Source organism: Polypterus senegalus, chromosome 2 (genome assembly GCF_016835505.1).
Source record: "Polypterus senegalus isolate Bchr_013 chromosome 2, ASM1683550v1, whole genome shotgun sequence".
NCBI classification, from domain to species: domain Eukaryota; kingdom Metazoa; phylum Chordata; class Cladistia; order Polypteriformes; family Polypteridae; genus Polypterus; species Polypterus senegalus.
The window spans coordinates 2,304,165-2,320,028 of NC_053155.1; the positions used below are offsets into that span (position 1 = coordinate 2,304,165).

At 42.3% G+C, this 15,864-nt stretch overlaps 1 protein-coding gene across 3 annotated transcripts in view; it reads left to right on the forward strand.

The window, feature by feature from the left end:
- The first annotated feature begins 8,735 nt into the window (after positions 1-8,735).
- The window catches only part of LOC120521464 (butyrophilin-like protein 2), a 113,724-nt gene continuing 106,595 nt past the window's right edge, over positions 8,736-15,864 (forward strand). For 2 of the 3 annotated variants that reach the window (XM_039743064.1, XM_039743067.1), the window contains exon 1: positions 8,736-8,991. The gene's annotated coding sequence lies outside the window, so the exon portion shown is untranslated. The remainder of the gene's footprint in view (positions 8,992-15,864) is intronic. The other variant, XM_039743068.1, reaches the window with a different exon arrangement.

The following is a 15,864-nucleotide window of genomic DNA, read 5'->3' on the forward strand; positions in this document are numbered from 1 at the left end:
AGATTTACGGTGCGCTGGATGGCACGCATGTGCCTATTCTTCCCCCGACGGAAGGCTACCGCGATTACATTAATCGCAAAGGGTGGCCATCTATTGTTCTCCAGGCCCTTGTTGATGACAGGTGCAGGAAACGAGACATTTGCGTTGGCACTCCTGGAAGTGCCCATGATGCAGCTGTGTTTGCAGTATCGGATCTGTACAGGTGAGCCTACCTTTCAAAATCCCTTCTCAGTGCGATAACAACTGAATTAGTCCTGTAACCTGCTTCCCTTAAGGTTCTTAATTAAAACTGAAATTTGAATTAATACAAAATAACAACGTTTAATCAAAAAAAAACTAAAGTTAATATTAATGAGAGAATTTCTCATATATGCTAAAACATCTGCCATTTAATAATAAGAAAAAAATGTTTAGATAATGAAACACACGGTTTATTAAATATTTTGACTGGCACAGTAAATTATCTTTGCGGTTTTTGTATTATTTAGACATCCTGAGAGACACCGCCAGGCTACAGTTGATGTGGAGGGAGTTCAGGTACCCCTTTTAGTAGCAGGAGACCCAGCCTATCCGCTACTGCATTGGTTCATCACGAGAAATAACGAGTCTCTTCATCAGACCATGCGAACCGCTCCGCTATTCTCGTTTTGATTGCACGTGATGAAAATGTATCATGTGACACATTTATTTGCGTTAAAGCCCTTTTTTCCAACAAAAAGTGTTTCCAATGTAGTTTTTGCGACATCTGAAGTATCGATATGGAATTTATGCACTAAAGTTAAACGGAAAAATATTATGTCGACATGTACAACATTTTATCGATAATTAGCATTTCCATCAGCTATATCGGTAAAAAAATTTGAAGCGCTAAATATTTTTTCACAAAAACTCCTTGGATGGAAACCTGGTTACAGTTAGCACGGAACTTTCAGAAGGCGATGTGTGTTATGCAAATGAAACACAAAATCAGCGAGAGGAGGAGGTCCTGGAAAAAAGGGCGGATTGAGCGCGAGAGACGGGATTGATGGGGCTGGAATGGAGGCGCTTTTGCTCTCCGTCAGGGGAACACACTGTGCAGACGAGAAGGTGCAGCATGTAGCGATGGGCTGCTTTGATACTGACCTGTCTACAGCGTGTCGGGCTTTGGAAGCGCTGGTGTTTGAAGCGCCGCATCGGGGCTTGTTTCAAATGTGCCCGTCACGTGATTTTGAGGCGTGGCAGCCCCATGACATCACTGGCGTCTGCGCAGTCCGAAGCCAATTTGATCAGCCAGTCCTCTAGCGGAGGCACGTCAAACACGCGGCCCGCATGACAGATCCTAGTTAGCACTAAACTTGTACAAATGACTACTATTGTTTGTGATTGAATCATTCTGCATCTTTGGCGTTACTCATTGACTTTTCTTACTTCTGCCTTCTGACAAAAGCACGTTTTCCCATGGCACTACGGTACCAAAAACGTCATCTGCTAGTATAGTTGCAGCCACGAAGTCGCAACTGAAGTGCTAGGCTGCGGTCTCTGCCCACTACCGAGCCGCGAGAGAACTGCCAGCAACGGAGACTCGCTACTCAGTGAACGGCTACAACAAAAAGGCTGCCCCCTTCACTGAGGACACTTTTCAGAACGCTAGGGGCTTTGCAGTGGCGCAGAGAGAGGAGAGACTGTGGTGAGAGAGTATTATAACAAAGTATTTTTATGTTTCTGACAGTTTCCCCATATGACACGAGTCCACAGAAATCTCGTTACTACGAAGTACATTCTGCAGCAGACACTTTCATTACAACGAAGTGACCGTGAAATTCTTGAATGAATCATCCACAGAGCAGTTTGTTCTGTGGTCACAGCTCAGTTGTGGACATTTGCACAACGATCCCCAAACAGAAACATTATAAAAAATGTTCTTTCTTCGAACTTTCCTCGTACTGTTTTTTTGCTGTTTTTGTTTTGTGTGGTTTTAAGTGATACCTTTTCCTTATTGTTTGTCAACATTTGAAAAACATCCATTGGAATTTAACTCATTGTCACCCTTCTATAGAAACGGCATACAGTACTTGTTATATACAAAAAAGAAGAAAAATCTCGGGTTGCAAACGTATGCGAACTGCTGCATTTGAAGACGCCGAAAAAGCCGTTTTTATGTGGTTGCAGTGATGCTTGTTCAAGAAACATTCCTATTAATGCCGCACTCATTCAAGAAAATATGAGGTTTTTAAACTCTCTTGGGACCCGGACAAACAATCTCGCACGCAGCAATAGCGTTGGGTGGGGGGATCCCAGATCCCAAAAGAGTTCAGAAACCTCACAATATGAAGAAGAAGAAAAGGATAACTGTGCTGACCACAACATGCTTCCGCATTTAGATAATGTTCACGTTGAATTCCTCCTACCCAATTGCACGGCAGTGCTTCAGCCATTGGATTTGGGCATCATTCGCACCCTGAAAGTGTATTATCGCAAGGAAATGCGGAGAAAAATTCTCCTCAGCATAACTTTTAGATAGGAGAAGATTAAACTAACGCGAAAGAAGCTATTGAAGCTGCTTCCATTTCCAACATCCTATCTTTGTGATGCACATTTTCTGCAGTGACAGCAACCAAAACAAGATTATGGAGTAGACTGAACATAAGCAACACACTTCGCGTGTCACTGTCTTCCATCCTCCCCAGATGGGATCGTCTGGTTGCAGGAAAACAAGCTCAGTGCTCTCACTGATTCTGCATTATGGTAAGCTGTATAAATTCTATTACTATATGTCTTGTTTTCACAAATTGTGAAAAATGAAATGATGGCGAGACTTTCTTTTAAAGTATGCAGGGGAACTTTATTTATTACAGCTCTTACATTCACGGCATCCATGCTCTAAATTAACTTCAATAATAGTAACCTTAAGGTCCCTTTTTCTGGTGCCTTCCTGATGACATAGGTACCTAAACCATGCCTGATAATAATACATTTCAATGACATATAAATATTACATCGCCGTCCTTAAAATAATGATAGAACACAATCAATGTAACATTGTCCTATGACTTCAGGATATATTATCGAATACTTAAACTTACAAATACCAATGTTTTAATAATTGCCTATCAGTAAAAATAACAATACAAAAGAACATGTAGCAATGCAAAACAGAATCTCGGTATCTTACAGACAAATACTTATTATATAATGTCAAACACATTCTAAAAACACAAGGACATTTTCATTTTTAAATATGGCCGCAGTCCACCTATACTCTTTACAACTCACAGATCTAGGACAATTCGTGGTTTGACTTCTCGTCCAGACCTAGTGCGATATGAGGGTAAATGTGATCCTGACCTAGGCAATGATTCAGTGGTGCAAGTATCAGGTAATGGTGGTGTGTTTTCAGGTGTGCACACTCCAGGTGAGACTGGTGTGTTTACATGTATGGATTTTAATTGTGTGTCACATTGTTCATCTGGTTCTGTGTCTGCAATGTTGACATTATTCGAAGTAAGCTTTTCCTTAGTACTCCAGATATGCCTGCGGTTGCGGCGATGCACCTGTCCATCTGAAGTGCGGAGGATATACGATCGATCAGTTCCAACTGGTTGGATGACAACTGCTGGTTTCCAGTGTCCCTGTTCTTGGAGTCTGACAGTTGCTCCAGCATCAAGTGGTGGCAGTGCCTTGGATAATTTGTCGTAATAAACCTTTTGGTGATGTTGTCTTTGGCTCCTTCTTATGAATTCTTCCTTACGGCTAACAACTTGCGGTTGTAACTGCTTGCTTGTTGTTGGCAGAATTGAGAGATGTCTGCGGCTCATCAACAACTGTGCTGGGGACTTAAAATTGTCCACTGGCATGTTACGATATTCAAGCAGATTGAGATATGGGTCTTTTCCATCTGCATAAGCTTTGTCAAAAAGTGCTTTGGCTGCCTGCACAGTTCTTTCAGCAAGACCATTACTCTGTGGGTAGTGTGGACTTGAAGTGATGTGTGTGAATTCCCATGACTTGGCAAATGATTCAAACTCCAATGATGTGTATTGGGGTCCATTGTCTGATATTAATGTCTCTACAATGCCATGTCTAGCGAAGGCTGCTTTGAGCTTGTGTATCACAGCTGCTGATGTGGTGGTGTGAAGTTTTTCTAATTCAAAATATCTGCTATAGTAGTCAACAATTATGAGGTAGTTTCCACTGTTCCAAGTGAATATGTCTGTACCTACAACTTGCCATGGCCTGTCTGGGATGCGATGAGGTATCATGGGTTCTTTGGCGTTCGATGGATAACGTTCCAGACAGATTTGACACTTTGCTACAATTGCCTCTATTTGCTTTGACATTCCAGGCCAGAACATTATATCACATGCTCTTTGTTTGCATTTTTCCATGCCCATGTGACTTGCATGGATCTTCATTAACATTTGTTCTCTGAGACTTGTAGGAATGACCATTTTTTTCTCCCTTAAAGACAATTCCATTGATTTCAGACAACTCATCTTGGTGATTCCAGAACTGCAAGATTCTCTGAGGGCATCCATTGTGAATAGCTGTTCTCAGACCACTAAGATGTTTATCTTTCTCAGTTTCAACTTGAATCTCCTTTAATCTGGTGTCACTCACTGGTAAGCTGTTGAAAAACTGTGTGAACGTACACATCCATCCCTTCACTGAGGTTGCTATCATTGGAGGTAATTGACTGTCTTCAGAGTGTGTCGGCAACAGGAATGTCTTTTCCTGGTTGGTGAACAATGTAGAAGCCATATCTCTGCAGTTGAAGGATCATTCTCTGCAGCCTTGGTGGGGCTGTGGCTATGGTTTTCTTAAGATTAACTCCAACGACTTATGGTCTGACTCCACACAAACTCGACGACCATATGCATAGTGGTGAAAATGCTTGAACCCAAAGAGAATTGCATACATTTCTTTTTCAATCTGGGCATAGTTTATCTCACTGTCTGTGAGTGACTTGACTTGGAAGCATAGCTTCCAAGATGGGTCCGCCTTCTTGTAGCAGTACAGCACCAAGCCCATATTTTGATGCATCTACTTGCAAGTAGAGGTCTTCTCAGGGTTGAAATAGGAAAGAACTGGTCCTGGTTCTCTAGTAATGATGTCTTTCATTTTCTGAAATGCTGCATCATGCTGCTTATCCCATAAAAATTCGCTTGACTGCTTCAAGAGATGACGCCATGGCACACTGACCTCAGACAGATTAGGTGCAAACTTGGCGAGGTAATTTGCCATGCCTAGCACTATCTCCAGTTCTGCCCGATTCTTTGATGGCTTCATCGTCTTGATAGCAGAGATTTTCACTGGGTCTGGTTTGATGCCTTCAGCTGAGAGGCGATGACCAAAGTAGCTGACCTCAGTGGATCCGATGGTGAGTTTCTCAGTATTGAGACGGACTCCTTTCTCCCTTGAACGTTGTAGCATGGCACGGAGGTTCTGGTCATGCTCTTCGCGGGTTGTGCCATAGATGAGGATGTCATCCACGATGGCAACCACTCCATTCAGGCCTTGTTATGTCTCATCTATTTTCCTCTGAAATTCATCCTGGGTAGAGATAAGGCCAAACGGTAAGCGCAGGAAACGATAGCGTCCAAATGGGGTGTTAAATGTTGTCAGCAGAGAAGAATCTTCTGTGAGTTTTTTAGCCCAGTACAGTCAACCCTCGTTTATTGCGGTTAATCCGTTCCAGACTCTGCCGCGATAAATGAATTTCCGGGAAGTAGGATTCTTTATTTCTAAATCGAATATTTTCGCAGTTAGAGCATAGAAAACCTGTTTACGACCTTCTAAATACAGTAATCCCTCCTCGATCGTGGGGGTTGCGTTCCAGACCCCCCCGCGATAGGTGAAAATCCGCGAAGTAGAAACCATATGTTTGTATAGTTATTTTTATATATTTTAAGCCCTTATAAACTCTCCCACACTGTTAACATTATTAGAGCCCTCTAGACATGAAATAACACCCTTTAGTCAAACGTTTAAACTGTGCTTCATTACAAGACAGAGATGGCAGTTCTTTCTCACAATTAAAAGAATGCAAACATATCTTATCTTCAAAGGAGAACCGTGAAGAGCAGATAATGTCAGAGAGAGCGCTCGCTAAGAAAAGCAAACAATCAAAAAATCAGTATGTGCTTTTAAGTATACAGAAGCACCGCAATAAAGCGGCATTTTGTAGAGGAGCGTCCTCTCTTCTAGGCAAACAGCCTCTGTGTAAACAGCCCCCTCTGCTCACACCCCCTCCGTTAGGCAGAGAGAATGAGAGACAGAGAGAAGCAAACAAAACAAGCACGGCGCTGGAAGCATATCTTATAGCATTGAGGAGTTTTAGTTAATATGTAATACATGCTCTGATTGGGTAGCTTCTAAGCCATCCGCCAATAGCGTCCCTTGTATGAAATCAACTGGGCAATCAAACTGAGGAAGCATGTAACCTAAATTAAAAGACCCATTGTCCGCAGAAAGCGGCGAACCAACGAAAAATCTGTGATATATATTTAGATGTGCTTACATTTAAAATCCGCGATAGAGTGAAGCCGCGAAAGTCGAAGCGCGATATAGCGAGGGATTACTGTATCCCAAACGGGCATCTACTACGCTAAAGTAGCGTGCTCCTGTCAGCTGTGGCGTGATGTCCTTTAGTGTTGGCAGAGGGTAGTGGGGCCGTTTAATAGCTTTGTTCAAGTCTCTAGGGTCAAGACAAACTCTGAGCTTGCCTGTTCTTGGTTTTTCAACGACCACCAATGCATTCACCCATGCAGTTGGTTCTGTCACCTTGCAGATAATTCCTGATTTCTCCATATTCAGCAGCTCTTCCTTTAGCCGACTTCGCAAGGCAAGGGGAATCCTTCTTGGAGGGTACACTGCGGGGTCAAGGTGAATACTACACTCCCCAGGGAACAGACCAATGCCCTTAAAAATGTCAGCAAACTCTACTTGTATGGACTGTATGTCAGCTGCTGAGGTCACTGCTAGGACTAGCTTAATCAAATCTAAATCTAGACATGCCTTTAGCCCTAACACTGGAGGTGCCTGTGTCTCTATAACATAGAAATCCAAAACCATGCTGAGCTCCTGGTATTTACAATGCAGCGTACATGTACCTCTTACTATAAGCTGCTCTCCTCCATACCCTGTTAGCTTGCGTACATTGGACTGTAGTTTGTATTCACTCACAGGAATTACTGTACATTAACTTGTGCACCAGTGTCTAATTTAAACGTAAGCTTTACACCTTGCTGTCCTATTGATATGTCTACAAAGGCTTGTTCAGACTCAGAGGGTTGTTCCTTTCTTACTGCATCAATAAACAGCTCGTCTTCCTCTTTATCTGAGACATCACACACTGCATGCACGGGTTTACCTTTCCCAGTCCTGCAACTTTAGCGAAGTGGTGCAATTTACCACATTTTTACACTGTCTTCCTTTAGCTGGACATTGACTTTTTCCACCGTGTGCTTTGTTTCCGTAGTAGCTGCACTTATGAATATGCTTGTATGCGTCACTCGCTTCATATTCTTTTGCTGCCTTCTCAATTGTGTAATACGTTTTTTGTTCAGCGCTCTTTGGAGCTCTTCCTTGTTGTCTGCGTACTGCGTTCACAGTCAGTTCACATGAGCCGCTCGGAGTACATGCATCGAAGGTTCTCAGCTGTGCTTGTGCTATCTCGTGCGATCTTGCGATGTACACGGCTTTATTTAATGTTCACCAGCAATTTTAACTCTGTTACAAAGTGATCAAAAGTCTCGTTTATACCCTGCGTCTTCTCATTAAACTTGTATCTTGCAAATATTGTAATTGTCTTAGGTATGACAAATGCCTCAAAACGGTCATAATAAGTTTTCAGTACCTTGGCTTCCTCCTGGGTGATAGTCAATGTGTTAAAAATGTCTTTTACTTTTTCCCCAGTCTGCAGCAGCCGGTAGCTACATTTCTCACTCTCGACTTTGCCTTTTGCGGGCCAGAAAACATCAGCTCCACGTGCTGTCGGAACTTTTTCTGTTCTCCCGGCAGGTTAAGAGAATCCCAGTGAATTCGTGGCGAGGAACTCCAACAAAATCCATGACTGTCCTCTATTCTGACACCATGTCTTGTTTTCATCCATCCATCCATTTTTCAACCCGCTGAATCCAAACACAGGGTCACGGGGGTCTGCTGGAGCCAATCCCAGCCAACACAGGGCACAAGGCAGGAACCAATCCTGGGCAGGTTGCCAACCCACTGCAGGACACACACAAACACACTCACACACCAAGCACACACTACGGCCAATTTAGGACTGCCACAAATTGTGAAAAATGAAATGATGGCGAGACTTTCTTTTAAAGTATGCAGGGGAACTTTATTTATTTACAGCTCTTACATTCACAGCATCCGTGCTCTAAATTAACTTCCAAAATAGTAATCTTGAGGTCCCTTTTTTTGGTGCCTTCCTGATAACAGGTGCCTAAACCATGCCTGATAATAATACATTTCAGTGACATATAAATATTACAACATCTACATGTGGGGCTCACCTGTAAAGACAAAAACAGACCGAGAATTATCAGAGAAAGGACAGAAAGGGGAAAGACCACCTGTTCGTGTGCCACTTTCACTCAGGTCTGCCATTTCTGTCTTAATGCGGCTCACCTCTGCCTGTCACACAGTTTACATGTCTGCAGCATCAGTTTAATGTGACTTGCTGTGAGGGGATTTGTACTTCTGTGCACACTAAAGGTTTGGCTGTGACCTCAAGAAGGTTCCCATTTGGTTATTTCAGCTGCCTTTTCTTTTTGTGTTCTCTGTCTCTTTAAGACTCGGATGTGTTCCTCCTGGAGGGCTGCCATGTAAAAATGAAAGTGAAAGCAAAGGGAAAAGTCACGGAGCTCAGGGTCTGTGCTGTGAAGGTCTGCTTTTATAAACCAACAGATAATACAAAGACAGTTTTAAAAAGATCTGCTCATCAGTGAACTCAGGATAATACAATCTGTGATAGTAGAAAAACAAAGAAAAAAGTTAAAGCAGGTAAGTGAAATGCAAGTTTGATTTTGTCATTGAAACTGAGCTTTGACGTCTGCTTATGTTTCCTCCATTTGGTTGTTTTCGGTGTCCTCATGAAAGCCTTTTACACAGGATTTGTGCCATTTTGGGTGTTTTGTTAGCTTTATTCCCGTGATGTTACAGTCAGTGAAGTGACCAGTAAACTCATCACAGCCTCACGTCTTCAGGCTTCTTCACATTTTTTTCTTCAGTATTTTTAGTGACAGCTCCACAGCACTGCTGAACACAGAGATGGCGACTGGGGAGACTTTATCGCATTTCCTCTTAGTATAAAGTTGATTTTTAATGGTTATTTTTTGACATCAGGATTTAGTTTACAATGTTGATAGTCATGCAGTCTGTGTGTTACTCGGTCCTGGGACATTGCAGTGAATGCTCCAACCTCACAGATCTCTAACATCTTGAGCTTAAATTTAAGTGCAGTTTGTGTGGCCTCCTTGTGTTCCCTCAGGCTACTCTCATTTTCCTCTAACGCTCAGGTTAAGGTCAGTCTCTGATTCTAATCTGGTGCCATGTGGGTGTCTCAAGTGACAGGCATGGAGGTGCACCGTTAGTCAGGTCTGTCGGCATATTATATCAGCAGATGTGAATGTAATCGACGGGCATTTGAGCACAACGAGTAGGGCGGCTGACGGACGACACTTCTGAGGTTTCCTTGTATTTATCCAAACCATATAAATAAGAGTATATTTGAATTACGTTTAGATATAAAAATGCTAAGCACACCATTTATAAATAACAGTAAAGTTCATCAATACATTAGTGCAGGCTCTGTTTCCTCCATCTTATTTTATCAGTACAGAAGTTTTAAATTGTTTTACTGTGAAGGGTGATAAAAGGGTCCCTGGTATCCATTAGGCCCAAATGATGGACACCTTACCATTTATGTGTACGCAACAGAAAACTCTTTAAGCTCCAATTACTCAGCATGGATGACCTTCACAGGGTGGAGCTCCTTCATGTGGCTTGCCTAAAGTGAACTGACCCTGGCACTCCAGGGCCCTCATGTATAACTCAGAATTCACACTAAACAGACACTATACAGACAAAAGCAGAATTATACATGTGCACAAAAAAATCCAGATACACAAAATCATGCGTAAGACAACTTCCACGCACTTGAGATTTGAAACCACTGACACCTGTTGTGGTACTAATTCCTGGCCCAAACCTCTGGATGTTATGGATATTATTATCTAATTGTAGAAATGGAGTATGTTATGGTCTCTGAATAAGAATGTCTATACACTAATGAGATGCAAGAAGTAATCAAATTAATAAGTACTATAGGGGGATACAGTGGGATGCAAATGTTTGGGCAACCTTATTAATAGTCATTATTTTCCTGTATAAATCGTTGGTTGTTACGATAAAAAATGTCAGTTAAACATATCATATAGGAGACACACACAGTGATATTTGAGAAGTGAAATGAAGTTTATAGGATTTACAGAAAGTGTGCAATAATTGTTCAAACAAAATCAGGCAGGTGCATAAATTTGGGCACCGTTGTCATTTTATTGATTCCAAAACTTTTAGAACTAATTATTGGAACTCCAATTGGCTTGGTAAGCTCAGTGACCCCTGACCTACATACACAGGTGAATCCGAGTATTTAAGGGGGTCAATTGTAAGTTTCCCTCCTCCTTTAATTTTCTCTAAAGAGTATCAACATGGGGGTCACAAAACAACTCTCAAATGACCTGAAGACCAAGATTGTTCACCATCATGGTTTAGGGGAAGGATACAGAAAGCTGTCCCAGAGATTTAAGCTGTCTGTTTCCACAGTTAGGAACATATTGAGGAAATGGAAGACCACAGGCTCAGTTCAAGTTAAGGCTCGAAGTGGCAGACCAAGAAAGATTTCGGATAGACAGAAGCGTAATGGTGAGAACAGTCAGAGTCAACCCACAGACCAGCACCAAAGACCTACAACATCATCTTGCAGCAGATGGAGTCACTGTGCATCGTTCAACCATTCAGCGCACTTTACACATGGAGATGCTGTATGCGAGAGTGATGAAGAGGAAGCACAAACAGAGCCGCTTGAGGTCTGCTCAAGCACATTTGGACAAGCCAGCTTCATTTTGGAATAAGGTGCTGTGGACTGATGAAACTAAAATGGAGTTATTTGGGCATAACAAGGGCGTTATGCATGGAGGAAAAAGAACACAGCATTCCAAGAAAAACACCTGCTACCTACAGTAAAATATGGTGGTGGTTCCATCATGCTGTGGGGCTGTGTGGCCAATGCAGGGACTGGGAATCTTGTCAAAGTTGAAGGACGCATGGATTCCACTCAGTATCCGCAGATTCTGGAGACCAATGTCCAGGAATCGGTGACAAAGCTGAAGCTGCGCCGGGGCTGGATCTTTCAACAAGACAACAACCCGAAACACTGCTCAAAATCCACTAAGGCATTCATGCAGAGGAACAAGTAGAACGTTCTGGAATGGCCATCTCAGTTCCCAGACCTGAATATAATTGAAAATCTGTTGTATGAGTTAGAGAGACCTGTCCATGCTCGGAAGCCATCAAACCTGAATGAACTAGAGATGTTTTGTAAAGAGAAATGGTCCAAAATACCTTCAACCACAATCCAGACTCTCATTGGAACCTACAGGAAGTGTTTAGAGGCTGGAATTTCTGCAAAAGGCGGATCTACTAAATATTGATTTCATTTCTTTTTTGTGGTTCCCAAATTTATGCACCTGCCTGATTTTGTTTAAACAATTATTGCACACTTTCTGTAAATCCAATAAACTTCATTTCACTTCTCAAATATCACTGTGTGTGTCTCCTATATGATATATTTAACTGACATTTTTTACCGTAACAACCAATGATTTATACAGGAAAATAATGACTATCAACAAGGTTGCCCAAACTTTTGCATCCCACTGTAAGTGGTTTTGTGCTATATTCGGTGTGTGCTGTCTAGCTATGAGATCTAATGGTTAATTTTTAGTACTGAAAACAATTTTTGTCTGAGTGGTTGTACTAATGCTGTTATGTATATTTTTTTTATTTTTATTTTTTTAATATTCAATATGTAAGAAGCGACGTTATTTAATAGGATTGAGTTATGTACAGAATGTGTTATGTCAAAGGTGAATGGTGGTGTGATGTGCCCGGTCCTTACAGCTGTGACCCCTCAAGTAAAGATCAAGGCTGAGATTCTTCCAGCATTTCATGTAGAATGCTCTGGGGGCATTTTCCTCTAAGAGGTTCTGCCTTTAAGGGATCTGCAATGATCTGGTCACCACCATCAGTGACCCTTAGGCCTGAGTTATACTTCACGCGATGCATGCTGCAGCGGACGCTCCTGCTACGCAAACGTTGTAGTGTTCATACTTGTGCGCGTACTTTACGTAAATCTGGAGGAATCCACCAGGTGGCAGTGTGAGATATCATCGCGGTGAGAACATGTTCGGCTTCTCTGTGCTGTGAATTGCCTAGAACACTCATTAAATTCCGATAACACCTTACCGCAAAATCTCTGAAAAGGATGTTTATTGATTAGATACATAAATCCAGGGATGTGTCCATTACAGCAAGAATTGGGCACGAGTGAGAAACAGTCCCTTGACGAGGCCTCAGCTCATCGCAAGGTGATTACAAGCACTCGCATACACTAGCGTCATTTTAGCGGCACCAAATCCCCAAATGTGTGGAATACAAGCAGGAAATACCAGCAACGTAACTCCCTGCGAGACAGCAGTGCTATCGCTCCATCACCGTGTCACTCCCATGTGTGTAATTATTCCCCCCATGTGTGTAACTATTAACAGTATTCGTTATTTAAACTAAATTAAATGTAAAATGTAACATACACATTTTAATGCATTTCATCATGAAAGTGATATCAAGTATGAATCTAAAGATTCTAAATGTGCAGAGAGTTGGAATATCAGACATTTAATTTGTTCTGTGTGGTGATCTATTGCTGCTTTCTGCTGCTGTCAGGTCCAAGAAGCTCGTAGCGATTAAAAACTGCGATGATGTTTACGATGGTCTGCATTAATGATAAAGTAAACTACGAGGTTAAAGTGGACATTTCGAGATTAAAGCCGAAATTTCCACTTTAATCAAAAAAAATACACGTTTTCACCTTGTCCTTTATGTTTTTCTCAGTGGCTCAAATACAGCGCTGTACATTATGTTGCTGTTGTGAAGTTGCAAAAAAAAGACGGCACAAAGATGTTATGTGAGACTTTTAAAATGCATCGTGTCATTACGATCGGGAATATGCGACACTTGAATATAAAAGCACCATGAATGCATCTGTATGTCGGCATTTTGCTTCACCACATCAAACCATTCATCAAACAGTAAAGCAAGCAAGCACATTGATCCCCGTAGGATCCGCAAAGCGGCTTGCTGTCACATGTAGATAGTAAACAGAGACTCTGACGTCACGTTCCGACTTTTAGCACACTGCACCCCCCGACTTTTTGCTGGTACTGCAACTTGTGCACGCGTCACGTTAATTTCTAAGGACCTGCTCAGAGGACGGTTGAAATAAACGCTGTGAATGCATGGCAGCCATGATGCGGGCACGTACGTGTTCTGAATGTGAAGTATAAATGAGCCCTAAGAGCTACGGTTGGTTAGATCCTTGGCCATAGCTCTGGTGGGAAATTCACAGGAATGCTCTGATGAGGCTGACAGAGGCCATGGTCCCTACCGAGTGTCTCCTTGACCACTGCTGGCTCTACCATCGCCAACCTGGATCTACCTGAAAATTTTTTTCTATGTCATCGACCATGGGTCTTAAGCCAGCCATAACCATGTCCAGCAGTCAATAAAATAAGCCCACAAACTGGGGCACAGGAGCTAATGTCGACAAGTCTGAGGAGTGGGTGCGCTGAACACAGCATCCCTGGGCTAGGTCAAAGATCATTAGCCTTGCTCAGAGGAGTTGAGATTGCCCCACATGCTGAGATGTGATGTGGGACAATGGCCATTTTATGGTGGCCTGTTTTCATTGCAAGTCCTCTTGGGAGACAAACTGTGACAGTAGCTTTTGGCATTTTTAATTCGGTCCAGGCTACCTCCAGCATCCTCTTTCCACTCATTTTTAATGAAAGAATTTTGAGTTTGCATCTCTCTTTAGCTTTCTGAAATGGGTATCATTCTTTATTGGACTCTTAATTTAGCAAGCAAGGGAATGCTCCAAGAACAGCTGTTTTTACTGTATGCTTCACTAATCACACTGATTACAACTGATCACAGGTGGAAGCCAGTAACCACAAACTGCAATGGAAATGGTGGTTACTTACACCTGATTGAGTTTACAAATATTGTTTTTTTGATCCTTTATTAATCTCAGTAGGTCTTGTTTTTTATCTTTTTATCATTTTTCTGAACTGTAGCTGTGATATGTTTCACTTGGATGTTATCGGTTGCATTGAGTAAGTAAAGCTGGGAAGAAATATCCTTTGTGTGTGTTTTCATTTAAGGTTGTAAAGCAAAAAAAATAGTGAATATTTCAAAAGGGGGGATTCTTTTATATACCCACTGTAAATCTGTTTTACATGGAAAAGTAATGACTTGTACAAAGTTTTTGAGTAGAGGGACTTATTGCCATACAGCCCCCTCTTCCGGGTTAAAGATAGTATGTTTTATTTAATCATTACTTTACATTGAACATTCTAAACATAATGCAAAGTTGCCTCAATAAAAGGTACATAGATGCATCGATAATGGATAAGTTTAGAGTCCATATTTAGAGTCCATAAAGGTGCTAAGATTTGCATTGGGTGTGACGAAGATGGATAGGATTAGAAATGAGGACATTAGAGGGTCAGCTCAGGTAGGAAGGTTGGGAGACAAAGTCAGAGAGGCGAGATTGTGTTGGTTTGGACATGTGCAGAGGAGAGATGCTGGGTATATTGGGAGAAGGGTGCTAAGGATAGAGCTGCCAGGAAAGAGGAGGAGAGGAAGGCCTAAGAGAAGGTTTATGGATGTGGTGAGAGAGGACATGCAGATGATGGTGTAACAGAACAAGATGCAGAGGACAGAAAGATATGGAAGAAGATGATCTGCTGTGGGAACCCCTAACGGGAGCTGCCGAAAGAAGAAGAAGAAAAATCATGTCCTAAAGAGGAGTTCTTGAGCTAGCAGCTCTCAGTGGTATAATATAGTCCCATCAATTCTATAAGTTTCATACTGTTTGCACAGAAGAGCCTCCTGTTTCCTTTGTCGAGCCCATATCTTGTCTATGGTTTCGCTAGACAGTATGAAGGTAGAACAAGGATCTGACTGTCAATCATAGTTACTCCTGCTGTTTACCCGTGCTTCATTGAATTTCTTCACTTTGACATTCAGAGCACTGGGCAGAAATCACATCACGTCAACACTACTCTCTGGTCCTCGCAATGCTTTGTTTTAATTAAACAGTCAGATTCCCTGGTCTACACCAGTTCTAAGCCTGCTGCTATGTGCAGACCAGGCCCTTGACCCACCTCACCTGGTAGGGTAGGGCATTGGAGGCAGACCACTGGGGAATGCCCCCGTCCCAGTGTGACATGCACCCAACCCCACTTCACACCACAGCCTGACCGACCCAGTCCTTAGAGACAATCCTTATTAGTTACTGATCCAGCTTGCCGACTTCCATTACCTACATTGTTCTAACATGCCAGAGGCTGTTCACCTTGGAGACCTACTGGGAAAATGGGGAGAGCTCAGTGTGAGATTTACACCCTCTCCTCCGGATTTTCAAGGGCCGGTGATACCTCTCTGGACGTCGCCGGAAGCGCAATGCTTTCCAAGGCTCAGGTCCATCTCTCAGGATGAACCCATTCCAAGGCAGCCATGCCCTTCAATGAAAAA